Consider the following 15,000-nt stretch of genomic DNA (forward strand, 5'->3'; position numbering starts at 1 on the left):
CTCCTGCATGTCATCTGAGCCAAGCACTGGCCAGGTGGAGCGCTAGGACCACTCTGAAGGGGATAGGCCAACCTTTTGACTTGAGCTTTTTGCTTTTAGATTACTTTATATACTGTGTCCACTCCATTTTATATCATATGTAACAGATTTGTTCAGTTGTTAGAGGAACGGTTCAGTGTTGCATTCTCCCTGCTGGCCTTTAGAGGACGCTGACACGTTGGTGTTGAGACGAGGCACCCAGACTGGTGCTGAGGACACACTTCTCAGTCTCGGCATGTGTGTGAAGTCATAGGGACACCACAGCGCTCATACACAGTCAGTGTGACAGGCAGGTGCTAACAAGTGATGGTCCCCTACAGAGAGTGTCCTCAATGAGATCCATGCATGACAGACAGGACACCTTCATAATACTGTACATGGTGCTTGGTTGGATTTCTAACAGTGTTATGTTATTCTTCACCGCATTTACTATAGTAACAACATTGTAACACATTTGTATTAAGATTGGATGCATATGTCTGGATCATACCAATACACTATCATTATCTTTGTTCCCCAGGAATGCATGCTAGCAATGAATATATAGTAACTTCATTATTTATTCGTATTATTTGATTTCACCTTTATTTAACCAGGTAGGCCAGTTGAGAACAAGTTCTCATTTACATCTGCGACCTGGCCAAGATAAAGCAAAGCAGTGCGACAAAAACAACAACACAGAGTTACACATGGGATAAACAAATGTACAGTCAATAACAAAATAGAAAAATCTCTATACAGTGTGTGCAAATTACGTAAGGAGGTAAGGCAATAAATAGGCCATAGTGGCAAAGTAATTACAATTTAGCAATTAACACTGGAGTGATAGATGTTCAGATGAGGATGTGCAAGTAGAAATACTGCAAAAGAGCAGAAAAACAAAAACAAATATGGGATGAGGTAGGTAGTTGGTTGGATGGGCTATTTACAGATGGGATATGTACAGCTGCAGCGATTGGTAAGCTGCTCAGATAGCTGATGCTTAAAGTTAGTGAGGGAGATATAAGTCTCCACCTTCAGTGATTTTTGCAATTCGTTCCAGTCATTGTCAGCAGAGAACTGTAAGGAAAGACTGCCAAAGTAGGTGTTGGCTTTGGGGATGACCCGTGAAATATACCTGCTGGAGCGCTTGCTACGGGTGGCTGTTGCTATGGTGACCAGTGAGCTGAGATAAGGCGGAGCTTTACCTAGCAAAGACTTATAGATGACCTGGAGCCAGTGGGTTTGGCGACGAATATGTAGCGAGGACCAGCCAACGAGAGCGTACAGGTCACAGTGTTGGGTAGTATTTGGGGCTTTGGTGACAACGGATGGTGCTGTGATAGACTACATCCAGTTTGCTGAGTAGAGTGTTGGAGGCTATTTTGTAAATTACATCGCTGAAGTCAAGGATCGGTAGGATAGTCAATTTTACGAGGGTATGTTTGGCAGCATGAGTGAAAGAGGCTTTGTTGCGAAATAGGAAGACGATTCTAGATTTAATTTTGGATTGGAGATGCTTAATATGAGTCTGGAAGGAGAGTTTACAGTCTAGCCAGACACCTAGGTATTTATAGTTGTCCACATATAAGTCAGAACCGTCCAGAGTAGTGATGCTAGTCGGGCAGGCGGGTGCGGGCAGCGATCGGTTGAAGAGCATGCATTTCGTTTTACTAGCATTTAAGACCAGTTGGAGGCCACGGAAGGAGAGTTGTATGGCATTGAAGCTCGTTTGGAGGTTTGTTAACACAGTGTCCAAAGAAGGGCCAGATGTATACAGAATGGTGTCGTCTGCGTAGAGGTGGATCAGAGAATCACCAGCAGCAAGAACGACATCATTGATATATACAGAGAAAAGAGTCAGCCATTGAACCCTGTGGTACCCTCATAGAGACTGCCAGAGGTCCGGACAACAGGCCCTCCGATTTGACACATTGAACTCTATCTGAGAAGTAGTTAGTGAACCAGGCGAGGCAATCATTAGAGAAACCAAGGCTGTTGAGTCTGCCGATAAAAATATGGTGATTGACAAAGTCGAAAGCCTTGGCCAGGTCGATGAAGACGGCTGCACAGTACTGTCTTTTATCGATGGCGGTTATGATATCGTTTAGGACCTTGAGCGTGGCTGAGGTGTACCCGTGACCAACTCGGAAACCAGATTGCATAGCGGAGAAGGTACGGTGAGATTCGAAATGGTCGGTGATCTGTTTGTTCACTTGGCTTTCGAAGACTTTAGAAAGGCAGGGCAGGATGGATATAGGTCTGAAACAGTTTGGGTCTAGAGTGTCTCCCCCTTTGAGGAGGGGGATGACTGCAGCTGCAATGCAATCTTTAGGAGTCTCAGACAATACGAAAGAGAGGTTGAACAGACTAGTAATAGGGGGTCTGGACATTCATATGGGTTTAAGAGTTGTTAACTCTCTCTAGCTCTCCTACTGGTTCTCTGCTATTCTCTGCTGCCCCTATAGAAATTAGTTATGGAGGGAGAACAGTTGGATTTCTAGCAGAGAGAATTCCATGTGTGTTTGTTACCCAGAGACATATTCTGGATGCACACGTAGATAGTCCAACTAGAGCTAACACCCATTTGCACATGAGGCTGCTATGCGATGTGGTAAGCTTCTGCTGGAAGTGTAATGGTGGGTTGGATGAATAGTGAACTGAATTCTGGTATGGGGTAATGAGATTTGGCACTTTACTCAGCATTGATCAGTCTGTCTGGACTATCCCCAGCACATGCCATGTACAGCATCTCACGGGTGTGTGTAACTAATGCCTTGGCTTGAGTCTAAATATCAACAACAACACCTCAAGTAACCACCATTAGAATGAATACGATGCAAGTAGTCCCTTTATAGTTGTGTTGTTATCATTGTTGCTTTGAGATGTTATAGGATCATACATTCACCAGCACAGTATATATTTATTGGTTAAAAGGGAACAGTGGCTGGTGGGGTTTTGTGCTGTTGTTTACAGTGATTGCATCATCCATCAGTTCAAAAGACCTGGACTTGGCTTAGGCCCCTGAGTGCACAGATGCTTAATGACATGACAGGTTATGTCCAGACCCCCAGGACTCTTGGCCCTGGCTGGTAGAGGGAGATGCCAGCAGTGCCAACCTCACCTGTCTCATGAAATCTGCTGGGCAGTACAATGGATACGCCACCAGACATTTCCTCTGCAGCACTGGACTCAGCTGCAGTACAGCTGCAGGCCCTTCCTTATGATGTAGTGGAACAATGCCCTGTAGTCCCTGGATCTATTGCCTCTCAATGCCATGGCACACCATACCCCCGTGCCCTGAATAATCACCTGTCTACAGCGCTCCCATTCAGAGAGATGAATGGAAAACAGCAGAGGGCTGTGCCTGGAGCATCATCCAAACAGAGTCTGTGTCTTTGTGTCAATAATTACTGTTTGGATGGGATGTTTCTTGTTAATGAGAGTTAATCATCTATCAACATTCACAGCACAAACAAATGTGCAGACACAGAATTCAGGCGGAAGGGGACGGAATATCCAAATTGCACCATAAGATTAATGCAAGGGGAAAAGGGTTATGGAAAAGATTAGGGGCTCGATTCAATCCGTATCGCTGAAGTTTACAGTATCTCCGTTTACTATGAATACGGTCTCCACTAACGCAGGAACATTGTCTTTAAATTTCTATCGCGCTGTAGCACAGATATTCAGCACTACGGATTGAATCAAGCCCTAGGGTTAGGATTGAACTGGCATGTAAACATGAAGCTCGGGTCAGGGTTTTGGTTATGGTTGAGGCTAGGGTTAGGGTTGAGCTGGAACGTGGACATGACGCTAGGGTTAGTGTTAGGGGACAGATCATTGGATACATTCAGTATGAATACCATTAAAAAATTAGACAGTGTGAATACAATGAAACAATTTTACCAACACTGTAATATAGTGTGATGGAGGGATGTCAAGATGATCAATTTGCTTATCATTTTCATGTTAGTGTGTGTGTGTGTTGGGGGAGAGAGAGAAAGACAGAGACAGAAACGGAGAGAAAGAGGGAGGGAGGGAGGTAGGTAGGGAGGGAGGGTGCGAAAGAGAGCGACAGAGATACAGTGAGACAGAGAGAGACAGAGAGGGTTTAGAAAAGGTGAGTGTCAGTGAGAGCTCAGTGTACAGGGGGTGATGCAGGTTTCAGGATGTAAGTGGAGCTGCCGTTGGTCAATACTCAGAGACGGCAGGATATATGTGGCCTCTCCCCTGGGCTCTGTGACGCCAAGTGTGGCCTTTTCCCTCCAGTTTTCCCTGATCCTGTCACAGGAACATGGCTCAAAATAGCCCCAAAATCGGAGGTAGAAAAAAAAGAGTAATGCCAGGGTTTCAGACATGGCTGTCTGTGATGCTGTTTGAGTTTTATTGAGTTTCATTTTGGGTCAGAGGTGCTCCGCCACCATATTGTCTGTTGAAGCAGCACAGTCAGGTCATGGAGAGAGTGTGTATGCCTCCCTTTCCCACTGCTCCTGCCCCTGACATGTGTGACCAGACCAGCCCAGACACGCCCAGACCCACCTGTTCCACATCTAATCCTCAGCATCGCCACTCTGCCCCTGGTGATGATCTAACAACTACAATCACTGCTCCAATGACACAGGAAGGTGAGGAACAATGGAGGGAGCTATGTAGGGAGGGATGGATGGTAGCTGTTTTGAGGGAGCTATGTAGGGAGGGATGGATGGTAGCTGTTTTGAGGAGCTATGTAGGGAGGGATGGATGGTAGCTGTTTTGAGGAGCTATGTAGGGAGGGATGGATGGTAGCTGTTTTGAGGAGCTATGTAGGGAGGGATGGATGGTAGCTGTTTTGAGGAGCTATGTAGGGAGGGATGGATGGTAGCTGTTTTGAGGAGCTATGTAGGGAGGGATGGATGGTAGCTGTTTTGAGGGAGGAACTAACAACCTATAATGATCAATATCAGGTTTTCTAGAACTATACATCTGACTCTGTAATCTGTGCTGTTTTACATCCCCAACATCCCTTAAAGCTTCAATATAAATAGGAATAAACACTGACTATGACATTAAGACCCTGGCACTCAAGTAAACCCCAATTACTGTAAGTACGTATAATGGAGTGGAGAAAATATGGTGAGCCAATGAGTTGTGAGGCATCAGCTGTTATGACGTTAATACTGGGACCACATGGAGGGTCTACCAAATGCTCCTATTCAAAATGGCACAGGGAGGAAAACTGTTTGTACCAACCTTCAGAAGCAGACACACTACTGTACGCACCCATTAGAGCCGCTCCCTACACTCTCCTTGTCTCTCCCATCTGTTTGCCTTATTGATTAGTTATCGGTCAGGGAATGCCATCTTTATAAACTGTTGATCAAGAGCAGAGAATCCATAGATATTTATTATATGGGGAAATTGATGGGGTCATACAGCCGCAGCCCCTGGGCCTCTCCCAACAGCTAAAGAGGCACATATCACAGCCCCTGGGCCTCTCCCAACAGCTAAAGAGTAAAATATCACAGCCCCTGGGCCTCTCCCAACACCTAAAGAGGAACATATCACAGCCCCTGGGCCTCTCCCAACAGCTAAAGAGGAACATATCACAGCCCCTGGGCCTCTCCCAACAGCTAAAGAGTAAAATATCACAGCCCCTGGGCCTCTCCCAACACCTAAAGAGGAACATATCACAGCCCCTGGGCCTCTCCCAACAGCTAAAGAGTAACATATCACAGCCCCTGGGCCTCTCCCAACAGCTAAAGAGGAACATATCACAGCCCCCTGGACTCTCCCAACAGCTAAAGAGTAAAATATCACAGCCCCTGGGCCTCTCCCAACAGCTAAATAGTAACATATCACAGCCCCCTGGACTCTCCCAACAGCTAAAGAGGAACATATCACAGCCCCCTGGCCTCTCCAAACAGCAAAAGAGGAACATATCACAGCCCCTGGGCCTCTCCAAACAGCAAAAGAGGAACATATCACAGCCCCCGGGCCTCTCCCAGCAGCTAAAGAGGAACATTTCACAGCCCCCGGGCCTCTCCCAACAGCTAAAGAGGGACATATCACAGCCCCCTGGCCTCTCCCAACAGATAAAGAGGAACATATCACAGCCCCCGGGCCTCTCCCAGCAGCTAAAGAGGAACATTTCACAGCCCCCGGGCCTCTCCCAATAGCTAAAGAGGGACATATCACAGCCCCCTGGCCTCTCCCAACAGATAAAGAGGGACATATCACAACCCCCTGGCCTCTCCCAGCAGCTAAAGAGGAACATTTCACAGCCCCTGGGCCTCTCCCAACAGCTAAAGAGGAACATATCACAGCCCCTGGGCCTCTCCCAACAGCTAAATAGTAACATATCACAGCCCCTGGGCCTCTCCCAATAGCTAAAGAGGGACATATCACAGCCCCTGGGCCTCTCCCAACAGCTAAAGAGTAACATAATCACAGCCCCCTGGCCTCTACCAACAGCTAAAGAGGAACATATCACAGCCCCCGTGACTCTCCCAACAGCTAAAGAGGAACATATCACAGCCCCCGGAACTCCCAACAGCTAAATAGTAACATATCACAGCCCCCGTGACTCTCCCAACAGCTAAAGAGGAACATATCACAGCCCCCGGAACTCCCAACAGCTAAATAGTAACATATCACAGCCCCCGGAACTCCCAACAGCTAAATAGTAACATATCACAGCCCCCGGAACTCCCAACAGCTAAAGAGGAACATATCACAGCCCCCGGAACTCCCAACAGCTAAAGAGGAACATATCACAGCCCCCGGAACTCCCAACAGCTAAATAGTAACATATCACAGCCCCCGGAACTCCCAACAGCTAAATAGTAACATATCACAGCCCCCGTGACTCTCCCAACAGCTAAAGAGGAACATATCACAGCCCCCGGAACTCCCAACAGCTAAATAGTAACATATCACAGCCCCCTGGCCTCTACCAACAGCTAAAGAGGAACATATCACAGCCCCCGTGACTCTCCCAACAGCTAAAGAGGAACATATCACAGCCCCCGGAACTCCCAACAGCTAAATAGTAACATATCACAGCCCCCGGGCCTCTACCAACAGCTAAAGAGGAACATATCACAGCCCCCGTGACTCTCCCAACAGCTAAAGAGGAACATATCACAGCCCCCGGGCCACCCAGCAGCTAAAGAGGAACATATCACAGCCCCTGGCCCTCTCCCAACAGCTAAAGAGGAACATATCACAGCCCCTGGCCCTCTCCCAACAGCTAAAGAGGAACATATCACAGCCCCCGGGCCACCCAGCAGCTAAAGAGAAACATATCACAGCCCCTGGCCCTCTCCCAACAGCTTAAGAGGAACATATCACAGCCCCCTGGCCTCTCCCAACAGCTAAAGAGGAACATATCACAGCCCCGTGGCCTCTCCCAACAGCTAAAGAGGAACATATCACAGCCCCCGGGCCTCTCCCAGCAGCTAAAGAGGAACATATCACAGCCCCCGGGCCTCTCCCAACAGCTAAAGAGGAACATATCACAGCCCCCGGAACTCCCAACAGCTAAATAGTAACATATCACAGCCCCCGGGCCTCTCCCAACAGCTAAAGAGGAACATATCACAGCCCCCGTGACTCTCCCAACAGCTAAAGAGGAACATATCACAGCCCCTGGGCCTCTCCCAACAGCTAAATAGTAACATATCACAGCCCCTGGGCCTCTCCCAATAGCTAAAGAGGGACATATCACAGCCCCTGGGCCTCTCCCAACAGCTAAAGAGTAACATAATCACAGCCCCCTGGCCTCTACCAACAGCTAAAGAGGAACATATCACAGCCCCCGTGACTCTCCCAACAGCTAAAGAGGAACATATCACAGCCCCCGGAACTCCCAACAGCTAAATAGTAACATATCACAGCCCCCGTGACTCTCCCAACAGCTAAAGAGGAACATATCACAGCCCCCGGAACTCCCAACAGCTAAATAGTAACATATCACAGCCCCCGGAACTCCCAACAGCTAAATAGTAACATATCACAGCCCCCGGAACTCCCAACAGCTAAAGAGGAACATATCACAGCCCCCGGAACTCCCAACAGCTAAAGAGGAACATATCACAGCCCCCGGAACTCCCAACAGCTAAATAGTAACATATCACAGCCCCCGGAACTCCCAACAGCTAAATAGTAACATATCACAGCCCCCGTGACTCTCCCAACAGCTAAAGAGGAACATATCACAGCCCCCGGAACTCCCAACAGCTAAATAGTAACATATCACAGCCCCCTGGCCTCTACCAACAGCTAAAGAGGAACATATCACAGCCCCCGTGACTCTCCCAACAGCTAAAGAGGAACATATCACAGCCCCCGGAACTCCCAACAGCTAAATAGTAACATATCACAGCCCCCGGGCCTCTACCAACAGCTAAAGAGGAACATATCACAGCCCCCGTGACTCTCCCAACAGCTAAAGAGGAACATATCACAGCCCCCGGGCCACCCAGCAGCTAAAGAGGAACATATCACAGCCCCTGGCCCTCTCCCAACAGCTAAAGAGGAACATATCACAGCCCCTGGCCCTCTCCCAACAGCTAAAGAGGAACATATCACAGCCCCCGGGCCACCCAGCAGCTAAAGAGGAACATATCACAGCCCCTGGCCCTCTCCCAACAGCTTAAGAGGAACATATCACAGCCCCCTGGCCTCTCCCAACAGCTAAAGAGGAACATATCACAGCCCCGTGGCCTCTCCCAACAGCTAAAGAGGAACATATCACAGCCCCCGGGCCTCTCCCAGCAGCTAAAGAGGAACATATCACAGCCCCCGGGCCTCTCCCAACAGCTAAAGAGGAACATATCACAGCCCCCGGAACTCCCAACAGCTAAATAGTAACATATCACAGCCCCCGGGCCTCTCCCAACAGCTAAAGAGGAACATATCACAGCCCCCGTGACTCTCCCAACAGCTAAAGAGGAACATATCACAGCCCCCGGGCCACCCAGCAGCTAAAGAGGAACATATCACAGCCCCCGGGCCTCTCCCAACAGCTAAATAGTAACATATCACAGCCCCCGGGCCTCTCCCAACAGCTAAAGAGGAACATATCACAGCCCCCGTGACTCTCCCAACAGCTAAAGAGGAACATATCACAGCCCCCGGGCCACCCAGCAGCTAAAGAGGGACATATCACAGCCCCTGGGCCTCTCCCAACAGCTAAAGAGGAACATATCACAGCCCCTGGGCCTCTCCCAACAGCTAAAGAGGAACATATCACAGCCCCCGGGCCACCCAGCAGCTAAAGAGGAACATATCACAGCCCCTGGCCCTCTCCCAACAGCTTAAGAGGAACATATCACAGCCCCCTGGCCTCTCCCAACAGCTAAAGAGGAACATATCACAGCCCCGTGGCCTCTCCCAACAGCTAAAGAGGAACATATCACAGCCCCCGGGCCTCTCCCAGCAGCTAAAGAGGAACATATCACAGCCCCCGGGCCTCTCCCAGCAGCTAAAGAGGAACATATCACAGCCCCCGGGCCTCTCCCAGCAGCTAAAGAGGAACATATCACAGCCCCGTGGCCTCTCCCAACAGCTAAAGAGGAACATATCACAGCCCCTGGGCCTCTCCCAATAGCTAAAGAGGGACATATCACAGCCCCTGGGCCTCTCCCAACAGCTAAAGAGGAACATATCACAGCCCCTGGGCCTCTCCCAATAGCTAAAGAGGGTCATATCACAGCCCCTGGGCCACCCAACAGCTAAAGAGTAACATATCACAGCCCCTGGCCCTCTCCCAACAGCTAAAGAGGAACATATCACAGCCCCTGGGCCTCTCCCAATAGCTAAAGAGGGACATATCACAGCCCCTGGGCCTCTCCCAACAGCTAAAGAGGAACATATCACAGCCCCTGGCCCTCTCCCAACAGCTAAAGAGGAACATATCACAGCCCCCGGGCCTCTCCCAGCAGCTAAAGAGGAACATATCACAGCCCCGTGGCCTCTCCCAACAGCTAAAGAGGAACATATCACAGCCCCCGGGCCTCTCCCAGCAGCTAAAGAGGAACATATCACAGCCCCCGGGCCTCTCCCAGCAGCTAAAGAGGAACATTTCACAGCCCCTGGGCCTCTCCCAACAGCTAAAGAGGAACATATTACAGCCCCTGGGCCTCTCTCAATAGCTAAAGAGGAACATATCACAGCCCCTGGGCCTCTCCCAACAGCTAAAGAGGAACATATCACAGCCCCTGGGCCTCTCCCAATAGCTAAAGAGGGACATATCACAGCCCCTGGGCCTCTCCCAACAGCTAAAGAGGAACATATCACAGCCCCTGTGCCTCTCCCAATAGCTAAAGAGGGACATATCACAGCCCCTGGGCCACCCAACAGCTAAAGAGTAACATATCACAGCCCCAGCCCTCTCCCAACAGCTAAAGAGGAACATATCACAGCCCCTGGGCCTCTCCCAATAGCTAAAGAGGGACATATCACAGCCCCTGGGCCTCTCCCAACAGCTAAAGAGGAACATATCACAGCCCCTGGCCCTCTCCCAACAGCTAAAGAGGAACATATCATAGCCCCTGGGCCTCTCCCAACAGCTAAAGAGGGACATATCACAGCCCCTGGGCCTCTCCCAATAGCTAAAGAGGGACATATCACAGCCGCTGGGCCTCTCCCAATAGCTAAAGAGGGACATATCACAGCCCCTGGGCCTCTCCCAACAGCTAAAGAGGAACATATCACAGCCCCTGGGCCTCTCCCAATAGCTAGAGAGGGACATATCACAGCCCCTGGGCCTCTCCCAACAGCTAAAGAGTAACATAATCACAGCCCCCGGGCCTCCCAAAAGCTAAAGAGGAACATATCACAGCCCCTGGGCCTCCCAGCAGCTAAAGAGGAACATATCACAGCCCCTGGGCCTCTCCCAACAGCTAAAGACTAACATATCACAGCCCCCGGGCCTCCCAACAGCCAAAGAGTAACATATCACATCCCCCGCGCCTCCCAGCAGCTAAAGAGGAACATATCACAGCCCCTGGGCCTCTCCCAATAGCTAAAGAGGAACATATCACAGCCCCTGGGCCTCTCCCAACAGCTAAAGAGGAACATATCACAGCCCCTGGGCCTCTCCCAACAACTAAAGAGTAACATATCACAGCCCCTGGGCCTCTCCCAACAACTAAAGAGGGACATATCACTGCCTCTGGGCCTATCCCAACAGCTAAAGAGTAACATTTCACAGCCCCCGGGCCTCTCCCAACAGCTAAAGAGTAACATATCACAGCCCCCGGACCTCTCCCAACAGCTAAAGAGGCACATGTCACAGGCCCTGGGCCTCTCCAAACAGCTAAAGAGGAACATATCACAGCCCCTGGGCCTCTCCAAACAGCAAAAGAGGCACATATCACAGCCCCCGGGCCTCTCCCAACAGCTAAAGAGGAACATATCACAGCCCCCTGGCCTCTCCCAACAGCTAAAGAGGAACATATCACAGCCCCCTGGCCTCTCCCAACAGCTAAAGAGGAACATATCACAGCCCCCGGGCCTCTCCCAACAGCTTAAGAGGAACATATCACAGCCCCCTGGCCTCTACCAACAGCTTAAGAGGAACATATCACAGCCCCCTGGCCTCTCCCAACACCTAAAGAGGAACACATCAAAATAGCGACACATCGCTCAGCGCTGCCATGACAGGCTCATAAAATGCCACTGATGTTCCCCTGCCTGGAAACAAGATTAATTTTTGGTGAGATACATTTTGAGAGAAGAAAATATAGATTTTTACAGCTATATTTTTTATGAGATAGTTTAATGTGTTGTTTGGCAGTCCCTTGTCTCGATCAGAAGTGGGAGAGTGTTTTAAAACTGTTGTTGTTTTTGCAATAGGATGTAAAATCCCATGTCATTCTTCAAAAACTCTTTGAACCCATTGCACATGCCTTGCTTCTGTGGATATTATGATGAGGAGATGACAGTATGAAAATGCCACCTGATGAGGGGTGTTCGTTCCTGTGTGCGTAAGCATGCATGTATTCATGCGCATGTGTGCTAGCGTGTGGTGGCGTAGTCAAATCATTTGCAGGCTACTCAAGATTTTTATATCACTGCACAACACCAACCAGACTGCAAGACAAACATCTTCTGTACAGATTCACTTCATTGCTGCTTTACTGAGAAGAGTGGAAGCACAGTGCAAAACATGATTTAAAGTATCCCTGACATTTTTTCACAGCAATTTCAATCTTCTATCCAGCACTGTATTTCTCTCCAAACGATCATTTTGGCTCTCCTTTTATGAATGCCTCTTCCTTCCTTCCAAATTGCTAGTTTCCCTGTTTTATGATAGTATTTGTTGGGACAAGCAGGTCAAAACATGGGACTATTTTTCAAGCCAGAAATGCAATATAAATAAGAGAAGAGAGAGAACATGTAAATCAGAGTCCCTGGAAACCAATTAAAATTGAGATAACCATAACAATGGTTCTAGTTACCACAGATTGGCACATTCACAGTCGCTATGCTACAGTATAAGAAAGAGGGAACAGATGATGGATGATCAAAAGCAGTCTATCCAAATTATGTAAACAACGCTTACACTTGTAAGCATAAGTTCACTTCACAGCTCACTCCTTGTCCAGACTGAGGATTCTGACGCTGACTCAATGGCGAGGCAGCATCTGGAAATACACCAAATTCAGGTATTTGGCTCCTGCTCCGGAGCTCTTAGCCAAGTAGCTTATTCACTCCCAGTGAGCTGAATCAATCACTATGTTACATAAATGAGACAAGAGAGGGAATCAGTCCCTTCTAAAAGAGAGTTAAAGAGTAAACAAGCCATTGACTCTGTACTGATGTATACCTGGGGATGATTGTGAATGGGGCCCTGCTTATTTTGTTGTCATTGGTTCCTTTCCTCAAAACCTACAGTATTTGCATTCACTTATAATAGTGTCTCCAACAAGTACTGGAGTGCACTTCAGTGTCAGATAACGGACAGAGAGGGCAGACAAAGAGAGAGAGAGAGAGAGACAGCGATTTGGAGCGACACAGAGGGAAAGAGAAAAAAATTATAGACAGAGACACAACGGGGAATTAAAAGAGAGAGAGGGGAGAGAGAGAGAAATACTTTTGTAAGTGTAATATTTACTGTTCATTTTTATTGTTTATTTCATTTTTGTTTACTATCTATTGCACTTGCTTTGGCAATGTAAACATACATTTCCTATGCCAATAAAGCCCTTCAATTTAAAATGTAAATTGAGAGAGCGAGAGCGAGAGAGAGAGAGAGAGAGAGAGAGAGAGAGAGAGAGAGAGAGAGCAGATAAATATATAGGAGAGAGAAGAGAGGGAGAAATGAACATAGAGTTAGGGAGAGAAAGCATAGGAGAGACATGAGAGAGTTTAAGGAGAGGTAGAGAGAAGGTAAGGCATACCATGTTTTCCAGGTGAGCATTTAAATGCTAGACCTGTTGATGTGATGGAGTCAGCATGAGAAAGACAGACAGAGCTCAATGAATGAATCAGTGTGAAGGGGCACTTGAGAGAGAAATATACATTGTACTGTGGGAAGAGGGAGAGAGAGAGGGGAGAGAGAGAGAGAGAGAGAGAGAGAGAGAGAGAGAGAGAGAGAGAGAGAGAGAGAGAGAGAGAGAGAGAGAGAGAGAGAGAGAGAGAGGGAGAGACAGACAGACAGACAGACAGACAGACAGACAGACAGACAGACAGACAGACAGACAGACAGACAGGAAGGATATGGAGTCACGTTAAATGAGTTGCAGATATCGGGCAGAGCAGCAGGGAGGGAGAGACCGAGGGGAGGGGTGGAGAAATAGTAAGCAGGGAGGGAGAGTGAGTGAGAGAGGGAGGGAGAGAGGGAATCAAAGGATAAATCCTTACTACATAATGATTAGGACTCACAAGCCCTTCCTGTGACATGGAGTGTAGAAGCCAGGATTACAACGGGACAGAGTAAAGAGGCTGCAGGCAACACAGGGGGAAGGAGGGACACAGGTGCAAGAAGAGGAAGGGGCACACGGGAACAACAAGTGCATTGAACACGGCCACTAAAGGTTTCAGGGATCCATGCAACAACCTGCATCAAGAGCGATTTGGAAGCTCACCGGCTGACCTGCTGCTGCTGTCCTCTGTCTGGGCCATCTGTCTGTGGGCGTTGGAGCTAGCAGACCCAAGCCCAGCATCTGGACAGCACTGTGTCTTACTTAATGGAGGGGCAAGCGTGCTGCTGGAGAGCAGGGGGAGCAACCGGAGGCTCAGGTAATCCTGCAAATGTGAATTCGATGAGAAATTGACATATAGTCGATGAGTGTGTCATCAAAAAGATGGAGTACATCTGTTTATTTCAACTGGGCGAGACAGCAGTGGGCAGGGAGAGAAGGAAGAGGGCGTCGGGCGCAGAGTCTTGACTGTCGGAAGACGTGAAGAATTTCACTGAATCGACCACTTGTTTTCAGGTTGTTTTTTATGGCTCTAACACTTCTGAACTATTTTCTCTTGGCCAGGAAGTGGATACAGATTAGATGTGTTATCAGAGGTGAGAGGCTGCTGAAGACCAGCCAAGACACAGAAATTGTACACACACACACACACACACACACACACACACACCTATTCGGTATGCTTCATAACAATGAGTACATATATACACTCTCTGCCCTACTGAGCACACACATACTCACATACACACATAGAGACACAGCCCATCTCGCACAACGCTCGGGGACTTGTTACCATAACAAACCTCTCTGGGGCTAGCTGTTCCAACTTCTATCCTCACGCCTTACACTGGAAATTAGCCTGTCACTACGGCCGTGGACTGCCTCATTCTGTTTATTAGTTGTTCCTTCTTCCTCTGGCACCTGCTTTCTTCAATCACCCTCCATCACTCTAGCCATACTCCCCCCCCCCCACCCCCACCTCCCTTACCAGCAAGAGATAATGTGACCTTCTGCCAAAGTGCTGGTAACCATGCCACGGTCGCAGCGGGCTCCTCTGTTGCTACTGAAATAG

At 48.7% G+C, this 15,000-nt stretch overlaps 1 protein-coding gene across 2 annotated transcripts in view; it reads left to right on the forward strand.

The window, feature by feature from the left end:
* Positions 1–13,851: 13,851 nt before the first annotated feature.
* The window catches only part of LOC129825350 (glutamate receptor ionotropic, NMDA 2C-like), an 85,857-nt gene continuing 84,708 nt past the window's right edge, over positions 13,852–15,000 (forward strand). The window contains exon 1 of one of the 2 annotated variants that reach the window (XM_055885384.1): positions 13,852–15,000. This exon is cut by the window's right edge and continues 138 nt beyond it. The gene's annotated coding sequence lies outside the window, so the exon portion shown is untranslated. The other variant, XM_055885393.1, reaches the window with a different exon arrangement.

The sequence above is a fragment of the Salvelinus fontinalis genome, chromosome 2 (assembly GCF_029448725.1).
Source record: "Salvelinus fontinalis isolate EN_2023a chromosome 2, ASM2944872v1, whole genome shotgun sequence".
Taxonomy (NCBI): Eukaryota; Metazoa; Chordata; class Actinopteri; order Salmoniformes; family Salmonidae; genus Salvelinus; species Salvelinus fontinalis.